The 5,082-nt window shown below is 49.7% G+C and overlaps 1 protein-coding gene and 1 long non-coding RNA gene across 5 annotated transcripts in view; one reads left to right on the top strand and one right to left on the bottom strand.

The window, feature by feature from the left end:
* LOC106725181 overlaps positions 1 to 2,424 on the top strand; it is a 23,479-nt gene extending 21,055 nt beyond the window's left edge. The window contains exon 4 of the long non-coding RNA XR_001361050.1: positions 2,388 to 2,424. This is a non-coding gene — a long non-coding RNA (uncharacterized LOC106725181). The remainder of the gene's footprint in view (positions 1 to 2,387) is intronic.
* The window catches only part of SLC6A15 (solute carrier family 6 (neutral amino acid transporter), member 15), a 44,665-nt gene that overhangs the window by 38,915 nt on the left and 668 nt on the right, over positions 1 to 5,082 (bottom strand). Inside the window, exon 1 of one of the 4 annotated variants that reach the window (XM_005860854.2) lies at positions 5,014 to 5,082. The exons of 1 other annotated variant lie outside the window; for it this stretch is intronic. The gene's annotated coding sequence lies outside the window, so the exon portion shown is untranslated. 2 more of the 4 variants (XM_005860856.2, XM_005860855.2) reach the window with 2 other exon arrangements.

Below are 5,082 nucleotides of genomic sequence, written 5' to 3'. Positions count from 1 at the left end.
CATTATACTATATATATATATATATATATACAGTTATGTATATTTTAGGCATTTTTTAATTTTTTTATTTATATTGAAAATAACAGGTATATTCAAGTTAATGTGCTTTTTCTTCATCTACCCAACCTATTTCATTTTTTACACAACTGTTACTATACCAGTATTCACAATTCTGCATCTTGATTTTTCACTTTGATAGGCGAAAAGTTCCCAGGGTAAGCATTCTACTCAAAGATAATAATCAATTAATCTTATGTGAAAGCATACCTTAGTAATCATGAAGAAATAAAGTGACCTTTAAGACTGAAAACAGCTCTATCCTATATCAAGTGACATTGTGCACTTAAAAGCACCCTGCATCCCAGTATATACAGTTTGTTTTTCACCAAGAAATATGAGACAATCACTATTGATCAAAGTTAATATTTAAGCAGATAATTTTTTATTTAAAAATATTCACTAAATATGTCTAGAAGAATATTTGTTTTATGTTATAGGGAAAATTGGAAATAAATCTAAGATTCCTGCCATATAACCTTAAATGTTTTCATATATCAGATTATGCCTATGATTTTTGTTAATAAAGCCATCTGCTCAAAAACTATTTTAAAACCTACTGTGAATAGGAATATGTTATTATATGCATGTAGTAATAGAAGTTGAGAAGTAGAAGTTTTCAAAGCTTTTGATAATCACTGAGGTTTCTTTCAAGCCTATCATTCTAAGTCAATGATTTTTTAAATAGAGAACAACCCCAGAGATCTAAAGAATGCAAATGCTTGCCTATTTATAAAAAAGTTTTGTTTTTTGATAGGAAGTATATTTTCTACCATACACATAGTAAAATTTGAACTGTGATCACTGAATAAATCATTATAAATATAGATTTTAGGTTTTAGTAATTATTCCAAGTTATTTTAAGTATTCAATTATTGAAAAGTCAGGGATCTCTTCTGATTACTGGTCTCTCGGATAGCTATTATCTAATTTAAAAATTCTTTACTATTTGCTGTGGTTTGAATGTTTATCTTCCCCCATTAAATTCAAATGTTGAAATCCTAACCCCATGTGATAAGAAGTTGGACTTTTAGGAAGTAATCCTATCTAATAATAGACAAACATGGTATTTAACCATACCTCCGCTACACTTTCCATTGGCTAATCAGGGTGATATGCAAATTAACTGCCAACCAAGATGGCGGCCGGCAGCCACGCAGCTGAAGCGAACATGAGGCTTGGTTGCCCCGGAGATGGAGGAAGCCAAGGTTCCCGCCTGCCGTGGCCCAGTTCTGAGCTCCACATGCAAGAATGTTGCAATTATAGAAGCTAAACAAACCCCAGGTACCTGCTTTCAGCCAGCCGGCCTCGGAGCTGGAGCCCCAACAGTTTCAATTACAGAAGGTAAATAAATCCCAGAATAAAAAAAAAAGAAAAAAAGGAGAGACTGGGAGCTTCAGTTGCAGGCTTGGCCTGCCTGAAAACAGCCCTAAGCCCCTCAACCAGACAGGCAAGGCACCCCAGTGGGGACCCCCACCCTGAGGGGGTGCGGGCAGCCTGAAAACAGCCCTCAGCCCCTCATCCAGGCTGGCCAGGCACCTCAGTGGGGACCTCCACCCTGAAAGAGGTGCAGGCAGCCGAAAAACAGCCCTCAGCCCCTCATCCAGGCTGGCCAGGCACCCCAGTGGGGACCTCCACCTTAAAGGAGGTGCAGGCAGCCTGAAAACAGGCCTCAGCCCCTCATCCAGGCTGGCCAGGCACCCCACTGGGGACCCCCCCTGAAGGTGGTGCGGGCAGCCTGAAAACAGGACTCAGCCCCTCATCCAGGCTGGCCAGGCACCCCTGTGGGGACCCCCACCCTAAAGGGGGTGTGGGCAGCCTGAAAACAGGACTCAGCCCCTCATCCAGGCTGGCCAGGCACCCAAGCAGGACCCCCACCCTGATCCGGGACACCCTTCAGGGCAAACCAGCCAGCCCCCACCCGTGCACCAGGCCTCTATCCTACATAGTAAAAGGGTAATATGCAAACTGGCCCTAACAGCAGAAAGACTGGGAATGACTGGTCACTATGACACACACTGACCACCAGGGGGCAGACGCTCAATGCACGAGCTGCCCTCTGGTGGTCAGTGAGCTCCCACATGGAGGAGCTCGCCTCAGCCACAAGCCAGGCTGACGGCTGCCAGTACAGCGGTGGTGGTGGGAGCCTCTCCTGTCTCCTCAGCAGCGCTAAGGATGTCCGACTGCAGCTTAGGTCTGCTCCCCGCTGGCAAGTGGACATCCCCCGAGAGCTGCCGGGCTGCCAGAGGAATGTCTGATTGCCAGCTTAGGCCCAATTCCCTGGGGAGCAGGCCTCAGCCAGCAGATGGTCATGCCCTGAGGGGTCCCAGACTGTGAGAGGGCACAGGCCGGACTGAGGGACCCCCCACACCGAGTGCACAAATTTTTGTGCACCGGGCCTCTAGTCTATATATATAAAAGACTAAGCGACCGACTGACCGGCCAACAGCTATGATATGCACTGACCACCAGGGGGCAGATGCTCAACACAGGAGCTGCCAAGTGACAAGCAACTTTGCAGAGTGTCCTCTCGCACTCTGGGACACTTCAGGGAGTGTCAGAGGAACAGTTTCGGCCTGATCCCCCACAGGCCAGGCCAAGGGACCCCACCTGCCAGAGAGACCCCGCTCACTCCACAGACACCCATCGAGCCCCAGCATCACCCAGGTATAACCAGCTGGGGAGGGACCGTGGGAGGCTGGCTCCAGGGTGTGTCTGGCCCATCTCTCCCAGTCCTGCCCTGCTGGCCACCTTCTAATTAATTTACTATCAATGTGCACAAATTCGTGCAGTGGGCCTCTAGCAAAAAATAAAAATTAAAAAAAATAAAATAAAAACAGAGCTAACTTAGACCCTTCCACTATGTGAGGGCACAATGAGAAGGCACCATCTATAAATCAGGAATCTGGTTCTCACCAGACACCTAGAATGTGCTGGTGCCTTGATCTTGGACTTCCCAGCCTCCAGAACTGTGAGAAGTTAAATTTCTGTTGTTTTTAGACCACCCAGTTCATGGTATTTTGTTATGGCAGCCTGAAGGGACTAAGATAGCATTTCTTATTTATTAAGTGGATAATAGATCACTTATCTCCTAGAAACATGTATGAAAACTTTTCATATGTCATTGATATACTATATTTTGAGTTATACATATTGGGAGTATAAAGTAATTCTTGAATCAGGTATACAACTGCAATCAGAAAAAGCAGTGTCAACAAACAGATTGTCTTCCTTTCAAAACAGTTATTTTCTGTCTTTCTGGGGGAAAAAAAGAATATACTGAATGCTTCATTTGGAGAAAAATCATCAATGAATTCCATTCAAAATTTGGTGGGATAATATATTGCTGCAAAGATACAGGTGGGTAAAAATGGCACTCACGCTCACAAAAATGAAATCCACGACTCTGATGGTCGAATACGCTGAACTTACTGAGGGCAATGCACGGACTCTTCAAGGAAAATTCAGACATCAAGTACTAGTGAAGAACCTATTACAAGTCAAGCCCAGTACTAGGCTCTGAAGAAGTCAGTCCTATCAGCAGTCCCAGTTCTTGCAGCATGGGGCTGGGCGGGGTCAGGATCTGGGCGGGGCCGCTTTGTCAGAGCAGGATATTTCCTGAGCAACCAGGCATGCAACGCTATACGGCAGCTTTAAAAACTGGGTGATGAGGAGCCCAAACGAAGTACATGAAGCAGAGCCTTCAGTCCTCTCGCTTTCTGCATGGGGAACCACACAAATGGTGCAGACGAACGACTGGGTCTACCTTTAAGACCTCCAAGGAGAACGGCCGGACGGGGAGAAACGGTCGCAGTCATTTGCATAAGCACCCAAACACTGTGACGTCACCGCGCCCGAGTGCGGGCCGCCCCCTCTCACTCCAGCCTGTCCCCGCGAGGGGCGAGGAAAGAGAAGGGAAACTGAGAGCGCGAACCTAGGGCTGCGTTCACCGCCAACGCGCGCGCAAAAGCCGCTTCCCCGCTGAAAAGAAACTGATTCCGGCCCCCGAAGCCTCTGCCACCCAGGGGGAGACAACTAACTGTCAGAGACATGACATCTCATTCATTCATTCTTATTTATAAGGCTGGTTGGAGTGCCTTCATGAAAGGCTGTCCTAAACTCAGAATTGTCCTCTGTCCAGGCCACTCGCAGACCAGCCCTGTGGATGAAACGCAGAAATGGTCTGGGTTGCCAGTCCACCCCCCCGCCCCCCCCATCATCTCCTTGAAATCCCAGCAACACCACCCTCAGCGGCACACTCTGCAATTCCCGGGTGCGCAGAGCACCCGGGCCGGGCTGTGCTGTCCAAGGTAGCCACGTGCTCCGGCTCCGGGAGAGGCTCACTTTAGGAACACGGATCGTTGCACGCCTCGGGCGAAAGGTAGTTGGGTTCCAGTGAAAACACACAGCCTTTGGCGGTCGCCGCGAGTAGTAGCAAAAGCAACCAGGGCCAAGGAGGAATGAGGCTGCTCCCTCCCCGCCTCGCCGCTCACACTCTCGGGGGTGGGTTTTCAACGCACCTAGAACCTCGGGAGCGCCTTTCTCCGTCGCGACCCTCCCAGCTTTCCTCCTGGACTTGCCCCCGGGGAACCCCACCCTCAGCCCATCCAGATCTGACTTGGAAAGGAGCAATCTCTCGGGGAGGCCGTGGGCAGTTTCCACGACGAGAAGGAAAGGAGGAGGCGGCACGTTTCGACCCATGTGCTTCCCCCCACGCTCCGCTCCTCGCCTCCCCTCCGGGGGTGCTCGGATGGGCTGCAGGGCGCACAGCCCGGAAGGTCTCCTGCAGAGCCCAGCGTTTTGGAGTCTCCCTCCCTCCCGGCCCTCACCTCCGGACACACAGCCTTCCCGGGTCCAGCAACGATTCCGCTCCCGCCCGCGTCCCCGGGCTCCCAGGGTGGCTGTCGGCGAGCCCCACCCTAATAAACCGAGCCCTCGGCGGCGGGAGCGCGTTACCGTTAGCGGGTCCAACCGGCTCCTCTGGCCGCTTCCACGTCCGACAGGAGCAGCGGTGCCAACGGGTCG

Source organism: Myotis brandtii, unplaced genomic scaffold (genome assembly GCF_000412655.1).
Source record: "Myotis brandtii unplaced genomic scaffold, ASM41265v1 scaffold141, whole genome shotgun sequence".
In the NCBI taxonomy this organism is placed as follows: domain Eukaryota; kingdom Metazoa; phylum Chordata; class Mammalia; order Chiroptera; family Vespertilionidae; genus Myotis; species Myotis brandtii.
This window is presented reverse-complemented; position numbering and strand designations above follow the sequence as displayed.